We start from the raw sequence: 12,352 nt of genomic DNA on the forward strand, positions 1-12,352 counted from the left end.
GGCCTTCTGCACAATGCCAAGGGGTTCCTGAGTCGGGAGTGAGAGACTGGCCGAGATTGGGATCCTAGCTCGGCCACTGTCGAGTTCTGTGGCCTTGGGAAAGCTTTTAATTTCTCTAAGTCTTACTCTTCCTCATATACAAAATAAGGAACATCATAATATTTTTCCGTTAGGGTAGCCGTGAGGATGAAAAAGGATAATGTGTGTTGAGCTCTTAGCACAGTGCCTGATACGTAAGAACTTGTGCGTATTAAGTGTTTTGAGCATAAAGGGGAGCCTCCAAAGAGAACTGAACGGGAGAGTAGAAGGGCCACATTTGTATTTTACAAAGATCATTATAGCTTCAGTGTGGAAAACAGACTGGCAGGGTTCTGCCACTGCAACCTCTACTAAGGATTCCCTAACATCTGACCTTCTATTTTAGTGTAACACTAATTGCAAATACTGATATCCTGTGATGGAATCATTTTAGACAGTACTTTATGAACTGAATCTAAGGCAATTTTTTATAACATCTGGAAATAGAATAAACTTGCAGTATTTTCCTAACTCCTTCCTCTACCTCTGAAGATTACTCCCACACCTGAGCTGTTGCATGACGTAGGGGTAATTTTATTGCTCTTTTTATAGATATTTCCTGTTTGCCCAACTAGATTATAAACTCGTTGAGGGAGGAATCCAGTACTTAGCATACTGCCCTTTACTCTTGTAAGCTCTCAATAAATATTGGCTATTTTTGACAAATACCTGATGGCAAAATACACATAAGATTTTACTAAAGCTTAAGGTGACAGACATTAATTTTAGGAAGTGCAGAGAGAAGTCTCAGTTGCTCTCCTGGCTTTGACAAAGCACCGCCTCTTTGAGCCTCCCTTTCCTCATTGTAAAATGGAGATTAAAAACACAAACCAGAGTCAATTAACTCTCAGAGGGGTTCTAGGGCTTAAATGAAATAATGTATGAAAAAGCATTTTTCTAACTCAAAAGCAACATAGCAACATTTGGTGGTGGTGGTGGCTGTGATCTCATTCCAGGGTATGATATTTCATTACAATGCTGGGCCTTATTTTGCAATCACTCCAAAAGCATTCTTCCCAAGTGTTTTTGTAATCCCTGGCACCACCCTTGAACCCCGGAACCCAGCTAGCATTTTATCCATCACGGCTCATGAATTTACATCCATATCCATTTCCACGACCACAGCCTAGCTGGGAGGTGGGATGGGTGCACAGGCTTATTAGAGAACACATTGTTGGATTATGGACTAGAATGATAATTAAGTATCCACGGCAAGAAATAACTATTCATTTAAAATAGAGCCCCCTGGGACTGAGTGAACTGATGAGGATGATTATAATTTTTGTGACTGTTTGAATAATAAAAAAAAAAAATCCCACAAGGACTCAGAGGAAAAAAATATACAAATCAATTTTCACTGCAAAGTAAAGGAGCTGTTACAGTGGAGGATTACTGGACTGAATGTCAATATTATGACATAGTATGAGTGTGTTTCCTGTTTGGTAATTGCAATCATTGTTGCTTTTGTTGTGGTCATCCATTTACAATGCTTGGTGTCAGTCTATTTATCTCTTGTAAAAATAAAATACAGTGTGTGTGTGTGTGTGTGTGTGTGAAAAAATAAAAATAAAAAAATAACCAGGTGTCTTTGGGCAAGTTATGTTACCACTCAGGTCACTGTCCGCACCTGGGAACAGGGGCACAAGCCCAGCCTATTTCACTGGGCAATTAAGAGGACTGATTGTGCTTAGAAAGGGTGTCATGTCATAACTAAGAGGGTGAGCACTAGAGGCTGAAAGATCAGTTTTGAAGCAATTACTAGCCACATGGCTTTGGCCAGGTTTCTAACCTCTTCACCTCTTAGGTTTTACATTTATAAATCTGTAAATCTCATTCTCACTAAACTCTTAGGATTGCTGCAAGGAATAGATGAAAACAATGGATGTGACAGGTTAATAGGGCTGGTACATGGTAAGCTCTTAATAAATGGTAACTTTAAGAAAAAAATAAAAAAATAAAATATAGCCCCCTGGGACTTCCCTGGTGGTCCAGTGGTTAAGGCTCTGCGCTCCCAATGCAGGGGGCCCGGGTTCCATCCCTGGTCAGGGAACTAGATCCCGCATGTCCCAACCAAGAGCTCGTGTGCTGCAACTAAAAAGATGCCACAGGCTGCAACGAAGATTCCGCGTGCTTGTGCCGCAACTAAGACCTGGCACCACCAAGTAAATAAATATTAAAAAATTTTAAAAATATAGCCCCCTTAGGAACAGTTTAATTATATCTGTAACATAATAAATGTGAAAGAAAGGAGACGAAGCTGACTCTAATATATTTCCCTTCACCTACTAAGATGGTAAAAAGAACAAATTATTTCCATGGGGGGTGGGGTGGGAGTGCAGGGGCGTGGCACAGACTTTAACCCTAAATGTGGTTTTAGTAATAAAAGCCAAGGGGGTTTTCACTTTCACTTTGTGGCAGACACATTTAAATGTCAATAAAAAATTTGTAATGTAGGTCCTTAGACCTTATCAACCATCATGGAAGCAGATTTCTATCTATTCGTTTTAGGTTTTTGATTAAATATTGTGCCAAGAGCTTATAAATTTGAAGCAGGCCCCCGAACCTCGTTTCCTTCTACCTCTCAAATAAACTTCCTAATACTACCAAATGTCAAATAGATAGCTAGTGGGAAGCAGCCGCATAGCACAGGGAGATCAGCTCGGTGCTCTGTGACCACCTAGAGGGGTGGGATAGGGAGGGTGGGAGGGAGACGCAAGAAGGAGGAGATAAGGGGATATATGTATATGTATAGCTGATTCACTTTGTTATAAAGCAGAAACTAACACACCATTGTAAAGCAATTATACTCCAATAAAGATGTTAAAAAATAAATAAATAAAACAAGCCCAGTGTGAGGAACAAGTAACAGTTCATAGTACAGCATGGAAGAAAAAGGTTTTTAAAAATATATTTATATCTTGTTTCTGCAACTAAAAAAAAAAATCCAATAGGTGTTGAAAATAGGAAGTAAAATTAATTGAATATGCCGCTGCTGACACTCTGCATTCATTTGTCAAGAAGGAAAACAATGTAAGGATTTAAGGGGGCCACAGAAACTTTGTAAAAATAGAACCAGTGCATAGTCATCTCTCTCTAAACCAAAATCAATAGCCAGACACGACAATGAAATTGTTTGTTTAAAATAACCGAACTCCTGAACGGCCGGGTTTCCAATATTCATTGTACTTCAATTGCTGAAGCTTAGAAACCATTTCCCCACTGAAATAATCTTACAAATAGGGGTGGTACTCAGATTACTGAACCAAGAGTGCCAACCTCAGTGTTACAAAGCGCATAACTTTTAAATTGGGGAAAATTCTTTCTACTTTTCAATGGGGAATGCCGGCAACAGGTCTCGAAAGACAAGCCCACCCAGAGCTTCCCTACCCACTCCCCTCCAGCCATGAGCCACAGAAGTGGGCATGGACTCACCGGCCACTGGCTTCCTCCAGGGCAACAGTTCTAGCCTGTGGGAGCTGTGGAGTTACTGCCAGTGGTCTTTGAAAGCACTGAATAAATGTGTCATACATACATGTTCCACTCATTTTCCAATGTATATTGATGCTACCATCCTACATCTATTTCTCTAATAAATGTTTATGCAGTTCCTATTAGCTTTCCAACATTACGCAGTTTCTCAGATTGAGAACCCTACAAGTGCAATTATTTTCATGTGGGAGCCTGAGAACTATGCCAGCATTGCAACGGTGTCTTCAAACACCTTCTAGGTAATAGAACAGGTACCGGGTTAGAAGAGGAGAGAAAGAGGGAAGGCTGGAACCTGGTCAGCACGGGCACAGGCCACAGTGAAAGCAGAAGCCACAGCAAGTCACCTCTTGTCATTTGAAAACTGTCTCTATTATCAAATTATTTACGATTTTAATGATTATAGACACAATTTTTGTTTCTTTGCCAAGAAGTTAACACAGAAAAATCTCAGCTTTTCTTTTTCGTTTCTTATCTTTTCGAAGTATAAAACAAAGACTTTTTTAAAGATTGATATTGAAAGCTACGTTACTTACTTAAAGTTTCAGATTTTCCTCTATAAATTATTGCGTGCTATACTTGAGGAGCAATTTATACAGAATATATATGAGTAAAAAAAAAATTAAAATTCTATTAAAATGTTTTTTGGTTTATTTTTAAACCTAGTTATGTGAATATTTGTTCTATACACACAGACACACATTCAATTTTTTTTTCAAATCTTTTCAGAAAAGGACTTGGGCAAATACAATTAGTATTTGGACTAATGGGTCCAAAATCTAAAAATACTAGGAACACAGGAAAAGTAGACTGTGGAAAAATAAGAATTATAATGAGAAATAAAAATACAACTCCAGGTATTGGTACTGTAACACTGGGTTAGAGCACCAGTACACATATTATATATGTAAAATAATGCTATATTTATAATGGGTGCTTGATAAATGCTTATTCAACAAAAGACTGGCATTATTATGTAGCTATTCTGGCACTATTAAGACACTGAGAAACTTAAGAGGCTTAAAGAGTATACAGTCTATCTATAAGACAAGGCATTCTAAACAGAAATTTATAGGTGTTTCTTTCTCAGACATATCTTTTACGAGTTTACAATCTAGATGAAAATACAGACCTCAAAGTTTAGGATACATTCTTCTATAGACATGTAGCTACTGTCAATGACTTTTCTTTATATCCCTTAAGCACACTATAGTCTAAAATAATCATTTATATCCTAAGCACATTCCAGCATATGTAATCTAAAATTATCTTGTTTCTTATGCTGTTAGGACTCTGATAAATTGAGAGGTACCAAGTGCTATCAGTTTCTTTCAGAAAAAGACTTATTACCTCGCCCATTAAAGAAACGAGATACTTCAATAAACATGCCATACTAATATTTTTGAAAATGAAAATATTCAATGCTGGTAAAGATGAAGATCGATAGTCACTCTCATTAACTGAGAGTAGAAGAATAGTCTTTCTAGAAGGCAAGGATTTAAGTGTATGGATGTTTACCATAATGATCAAAACTGAAACAAAGTGAGCAATCAGTAATAGAAACAGTTAAATAAATTATGGTATGTCCACATGAGAGAAAAACAGAAACTTACATCCACAGGATGGAAAAACTGAAGTTAATTAATAGAACTTAAATAGAATTAATAGCATATGGGAAAATGCTCATAATCTGTGCACTGCATTAAGTGAAAAAAAGCAAGACACAAACCTGTATGTATTGTAAGAGTTTATATTTGTAAATCTATGTACTTCATACAAAATATACTTTAGAAAAAAATATGAAAATAATACCAAAATATTACTAGAGGTTATCTCTCAGAAGTAAAATTAGGAGTTACTTTAATTTTTTCTTAGACTTGACTGGATTTTTCTCCAATGAGCATATATCACTTTTAAAATATATGTTTGGGACTTCCTTGGTGGCACAGTGGTTAAGAATCTGCCTGCCAATGCAGGGAACACAGGTTCGAGCCCTGGTCCAGGAAGATCCCACACGCTGTGGAGCAACTAAGCCCGTGTGCCACAACTACTGAGCCTGTGCTCTAGAGCCCGTGAGCCACAACTACTGATGCCCGCGTGCCACAACTACTGAGCCGCGCACCTAGAGCCCACGTGCCACAACGAAGAAAAGCCACCGCAATGAGAAGCCCGCACACCACAATGAAGAGTAGGCCCTGCTCGCCGCAACTAGAGAAGCCCATGCGCAGCCACGAAGACCCAATGCAGCCAAAAAATAAGTTTTTGAAAAAATAAAATAAATAAAATACATATTGTAAAGGCATTATTTGAAATATAAGGTATCTGAGTGATAACTGGGACACCCTTGACCCTGTAGTTCCTGAAAGGTCACCTGGAGTTGCTCAGCTGAAGTCCGCCTATCCTTGTGCTGTTCCTGCTCACCAGCAGGAACAAGTGAAAGGGCCAGTTACAAGAGCTCTGAGATACGTTTTTTTTGTTTTTTGGTTTTTTTTGCGGTACGCGGGCCTCTCACTGTTGTGGCCTCTCCCATTGTGGAGCACAAGCTCCGGACGCGCAGGCTCAGCAGCCATGGCTCACGGGCCCAGCCGCTCCACGGCATGCGGGATCCTCCCGGACCGGGGCACGATCCTGTGTCCCCTGCATCGGCAGGCAGACTCTCAACCACTGCGCCACCAGGGCAGCCCTGAGATACTCTTAGAGATATTACACCTTCAAAACACAGGGAACCTCATTAATGGGAAATAAAATTTAAAAGTGTGTCATTTTACCCCTTTGATACTCTTTTATTCAAACTCCCTCATAAAGGTGACTGTGGGGTCTACCTGTTCATTAGTTAAACACAATTCCACAGAAAGCATTTTGAAATAGAAGAAAGAAGGCACCCCACAACAGCTACAGAAGCTTGGCTATGGTGCATCACATCAGTGCACTTCTTTAAAAAGTCACAGGTAGTGTCCACGTCGCTCTGTATGGTTCTGCTTTAAGTGTTTAGTGTGGGGCTTTGGGGCTTGGCTGTGTTGAGAAAGGCCTTATTTACTTTGGGCCAAGTGTGTTCTACCTTAACCTTGGGCCTAAAAAAGCCCAGAGCAGTTATAAGAGAAGAATTCGCCACATGGCTTACAGGGGCTCACTCCTCCTCTGTTCTGGGGCTCAGAGTTCCTCTCGGAGTCCTGGACTCTACTGCTCCATTTCCGCTCTTCACCCCACAGTGGCCACGTGGGGAAAGTGGGGTGGGGGGCACCCAGGTCTCTCTACAGAACCACGTGGGGAGTTACTACTAGCCTAGGCTTCTCGCGCACTTTCACCAGGCACAATTAACCACAAATCAAGTTTGTTGAGACAACACCAGTTCCTCTTTCCAATTCCCCTTTTATCCCCAACAAATCCACGCCAGAGCTCCCTCGGCCACTGCTGACTCATAACGTCCCATCTCCCTCTCCCCCAAGTTCCACTCTTGGTCTCACATCAAAACATTTCCTCAGAGTCATTCAAAGTTGGACTTCCCTGTTTTCTACTTGCACATCATTCCCTGAATTTGTCTCCCCTACTCAAACACAGCCAGAACAAATGTCAAAAAAGATGTCTCGGCCATCCTTTACTCAATCCTCTCTTATATCTCTGGAATACGGTTTTTGTAAGAGCCTAGATTTCTTCCCATCTTTGCCCCATTCTCTCCCATTCCTAAATACAGCAGGACCACCAGGTCACAAGGTAATACAGTCCAGTCATTCACATTTCCAAACCTTAACATCTCTTCAACACAATCATCAGCACATCTATGGCTCAGCCATATTCACATTACAGTGGACAAAAGCAGATGAAAGCTACTTTTAATACACAACATTTGGGGTATTTTTTGTTGGTGCTGAGGTAGCGGGGTGTGTGTGTGTGTGTGTGTGTGTGTGTGTGTGTGTGCATGCTATTTAGAGCCACAAACTAGCAACCTGAGTTGCAATAGCTATAGCAGACACATATTAATATACAGGTTCAAAGTTTAGGTGTTCCACATTTTTTATTTGTTTGGGTTTGGTTTAGTTTTCTATTGGGCTCCGCGCCAATAAATCAATATCTTAGCAAATGGCTCTGATAGTTTCCAAAAGCTACCCAGCCAAGTAACTTAATTTAAACAATGCCATTTTACAAAGCAGTAAATAAGTGTCTTATAAATACAGAGAAGGAAAACCAGCTACAAAGCAAAGTTACTGAAACCCAACAACAGGGCCAAGTACTGGATAACATGTCATTCAGGATTTAGGACAACAAATCAGGCTGACACAGGCATTCTCACCCTCCAAAATGCCAGTAAAGTAGAATAAATGGCCAAAGACAGCTAATGTTGGGTAACTAAACATGGAGGAATCATATCCAAATGGAATGTTCCTGATGGAGACATTAAGGGTGTTTTCTTTGCCCCACACAGAATTCACAGCAGATGGGTACGTCTGCATTTCCCAGGAATTCAAAATGCTGTGCACTGGGAAATGACACATTCATTTTGCTTGGAGGAAAAGGTTTTACCAAAACTGGCTTTGAACTAGGGTAGGATTTTGCACTTGATTTCTGGGTTTAAAGAGAACCTACTGAGCAACAAAGTTTCCTAAATCAAAAGCCTGAGATTTCCCTCAGCCCAAAACATAATTAGAACCTTAAATGAAACGTTGGATGACACCTAAAATTGTCAGAATATCTCTTCTGCAAAATAATTTTACAATTATGTTTTTCTCGTTATTGCCTATTACGTTTATAATGAACCAACCTTATTCACTTTTCCTTTGGGTACAAAACACAAGGAAGAATGTGTTTTCTTGATTCTGAAAAGTCTGAATGTATTTGATTCTGGATTTCTAAGTCTGAGCAGGGAAATGTATTAATTTTTAAGGATTCTAAGCAATGATTTTTATTAGTATTACATAAAACAGAATTGTGGGATTTGTATATATACATCTGTATGTATATATACACATCAGACAAGATTATGTACATATATGCACATGTATATGTATCTATACATATATATGTTTAGATATGCATCAGACTAGATTAACTTGACAACTTCCTGCTCCTGAAATTATGTTACTAAAAATAATTACACCTGAAGTCATCCAGAATGCCGTAATTTCAGGAAATGACACAGCAGATAAATTTATTTCTCCTACTCCTACCTTCTACATAAAGAACAATTATGCTTCCAAAGACAGCCACCACTAGCAAGAGCAGGAAGAAATTCTTATCACCCTATCCAGCAGGTAAATTGGGGTGTGTGCACCAAAGCATTCTTATTGGGGAGGAAAATTGGGGGTGCTGTAGAACACCCTATAGATACTGTTAGAAAAGGTAAAACTTAGTCATCCAAGACTGGTCACCCTTTGCTCCTACACATGCGATTCCCAGAATACCACCTTCCTCTTTGATCTCCTGAGTCTCATATTTCACTTCTCTAACATTACAGAGTTTAGGCACATTCAATTTTTTTCTTATTTTTGATTTTTATTAAGTGAATCAGTTCTATTCCTTTTGTTTCTCTTTTTAGTTCCTATAATAAAATAACAAATGCTTGTTGCAAAAAAAAAAAAAAAAAAAAAAAGCTTTTTAAGCCCAAACATAACTTTATAAGGTAAAAAGTAAAAGTATCCTCTTTTCTTCACCATCTGAACCCACTTCCTTCAGGAAGCCACTGTCAACAGTTTGGAGACAACAAGGTATACGTGTGCTTGTATGATGGTTTGTATATAAATCTCTTCCTTTTTTCACTTACCATATCATGATTTTTTCCCAAGACAATGTGCCAAAGCAGCTAACAAATACATTTACATCTATTGCATTTCTCCCTTTCCCTACAATGAGACTGCTAAATCAAGATGTACTGAATATCAAAAGAAGTCAAACAAAAAACCTGTCAGCCTAACACTAAATATATCTGGTTATATTCATTTTTACACTTGCCTTCAACCTAAAAATGGTGAGAACAAATGGGTAAACATACATGCGTAAATATATATGCACTATATAGATTATCTTACACAGATAAATGTTAACATATGTAATGTATGTATGTTGCAATGAAATTAATTTTCAAAGGCAAGAAGCAAAGGAAGGCACCTGTGTAGGTGGTGAGACTTAATGGGTCCTGAATAGGGAGGGACACCGTGTGGAAATTTCCTGGGCTTTGGAGCCAGAGACACGGAGTCAAACCTAACTCCACCTCTTACTGATTATGTGGTTTGTGTAAGTTCCCTAACCATTCGAGCTTCCTTTTCATCATCCATAAAATGCGACAAGACTTATCTTACAGAGATACAGAAATTCAGTGTTTAAGATGGTGTCCTGAACATACTAAGTGCTCAAAAAGTGCCTTATTACTGTTAATAATCCAGAAACTATATATGCTAGACTTGGTGATCCAATACCTCATATCACCAAATACCTGCAAACCTTGCTGTTCCGTTTATCTTTGTGTTTTGGTTTGCCTTCATGTTTTTACATTTACCTTATTCATACAGATACAGAAAGTGCCTTATAAATAAATTACTATAAACATGCTTAGTAGCTTTAATGCATTATTGAAATATGATCCTTTCTCCTCCTACTCCCCCACCCCTGGGCTCAGCAGCAATGTCCCAGCTTCCTCCTAAAAGCAATCTTAAGTTTTACTTACAACTGGTGGTAAACTCAAGCGATCTGACTACCACAAAATAACTGAAAATATCTTCCGTGTCTGCTGATGACCATCAGCTTAAAGTGTCAAAAGCCGACCTTCCCAGTGAGGCGACTTCCTATCCTCTCCTTTTACTTAACAAGGCCATCAACGATGCATACACCTTTAGCAGACTAGTGGCCACATCTTGGGGAAGAGATGCTCTGCAGACACCAGAGGCCTACCAAAAACACATCTGCTTTTATCACATGTCGTTGGTCAACTGTACGTCCACCCACCCTTTACATTCATTTATTTTGAAAAGGTTAGATTTCCAGAAAATCCTAAACTTCTAGAACAATTAGGGGGAAGCTTGACCACTGTACTATCCAACCAACTCCTTTTACAGGTGAGAAAACTGAGGCTCAGGAAGATGTGACATGCCCAACAGCATAAAAATATTTAGACACCAGTTGGGATTAAAACCTCAACTCTTCAAGGTTCTTTTCTACTACTAATAGGCAAGATTTTATCTGTTCCAGTAGCTCTGTAAAATGTTTAATTATTAAAGATTTTCGAATAAAAGGAAATGTTTGTGGTTGCGAATATATGTGGGAGAGGCGAAATGCACCGTGTGCTGGCCTCAAGGGTAACGAATCCACCTGCCTGTCCACGTGCAGATGGGATAAATGAAGGGGAAAGTCGCATTTGGAATTTTTCACCCTCCTACTTAAATTTACAGGGAGCCGTGTAGGGGACACAAAGGACCCCAAAGGACTAGAAACCCCGACTGTTATCTCATAATGGCTCTAGGGACATGTTAGGCCAGGCTGAAGTAAAGCAGCACGGAGGCGGGGAATTTCTCCCAGGATGATAGCAGGCAAGGGAAAGAGGTATTTTGCGTATTTATTCACCTGGGTAAGCAGACGCTGTCAATTTCCTCCTCTTGCCACCCAAGGAGCTACGTCCCTGCACTCGGATTGTCTGGTGTTCTCGCCTCCCACTTTCTCCCGAGGACGGTTATGGCAAGGGCGCGAGTGCGGCCGGGCCGACAAGGGCCTGGGCACTGGGGCGCAGCCCTCACCCGGCTCCCTGGCTGCTGCCGGCGCCCGGCGACGGCTTCCTCGGGCAGCGCCTTTGTTTTCCCGACTGCAGTTACGTTTGCGGAAGTGCTGCTCGCGCCGGGCGCACCGGGGGTGCAGGCTGTAGCTGCCCTCAGCGCCCCAAAAGATGACAACCGACTCGGGATCCAAGGGGAGGGAGACAGTAGCGGGCGAGCGGGGCTGGGAGCGGAGACACCCCCCCACGCCCTGGGGCCAGGCCCCTCCTCGGAAGCCTTTCAGCGACTGCAGGTGTGCGCGCCGCAGGGGGCTCCTCGCCCTCCGGCCGGGCCCGGCCCCTGCAGGGGAGCCCAGGGTGGGGCTACCCCGCCGCCCCGCCGAGCGCGCCCCCTTCCCCCTCGCGCCGGGCTCCGACTCACCTGCGGCGGGCGGCGACGGCGGCGAGAGCTCAGCTGCGCGGGGCGCGGGGAGCCATCTCCCCCGGGCACGGGGCGGCGGCTCCGGGCGCCGGGGCGGCGGCTGTCGAGACGGCGCTCGCCATCTCGGGCGGGTCACTGGTTCCTCGGGAGCTGCGGCGGGGCGGGGCGCGGCGGAGGGATGCGGGCCGGTGGGGGGACCGGGAGCGGCGAGCCAAGCGTACCGGTCGGCGCGACCTTCTCTCCTCCTCCTCCTCCTCTTCCTCTGGCCCGGCCTCCGCCGCTCGCTACCGGCTGGACCCGTTTCAGGGCTGAGCGCCGAGGACCCGCCGCCAGGTGCAGCGCTCCGCCTCCTGCGGCGGCGGCGGATGCGTCGGCGGCTGCTCCTCCCGGCCTCCCGCCAGCCCTGGCGGCCCCGGGGGACCCACCGCCCCAGCCCTGCCGGGGAGGCGCGCCGCGAAGGGGGAGAGCAGACGCGAGGGTCTATCCCCAGGTCCCCGCACCCCGGCTCCCGGCTAAGAGCCCCCCCACCCCGACCCCAGGCAAAAGATGCAGGCCTAGCTCCGGGGGGAGGGGGCGGAGAGTAGATGGCCGGCTGGTTGGGAATTGTAATAATAATAATAACAACAGTAGCAACAACAATAATAGCCATCGTTTGTAGGGCATTTATTCAGTGC

General features: G+C 42.7%; 1 protein-coding gene across 2 annotated transcripts in view; it reads right to left on the reverse strand.

Annotated features, from left to right (window-relative positions):
- The window catches only part of MFSD6 (major facilitator superfamily domain containing 6), a 73,437-nt gene extending 61,472 nt beyond the window's left edge, over positions 1-11,965 (reverse strand). Inside the window, exon 1 of one of the 2 annotated variants that reach the window (XM_060152436.1) lies at positions 11,679-11,965. The gene's annotated coding sequence lies outside the window, so the exon portion shown is untranslated. Of the gene's footprint in view, positions 1-11,112; positions 11,436-11,678 lie in introns of those variants that run through there. The other variant, XM_060152437.1, reaches the window with a different exon arrangement.
- Positions 11,966-12,352: the final 387 nt, after the last annotated feature.

Source organism: Lagenorhynchus albirostris, chromosome 6 (genome assembly GCF_949774975.1).
Source record: "Lagenorhynchus albirostris chromosome 6, mLagAlb1.1, whole genome shotgun sequence".
Lineage (NCBI taxonomy): Eukaryota > Metazoa > Chordata > Mammalia > Artiodactyla > Delphinidae > Lagenorhynchus > Lagenorhynchus albirostris.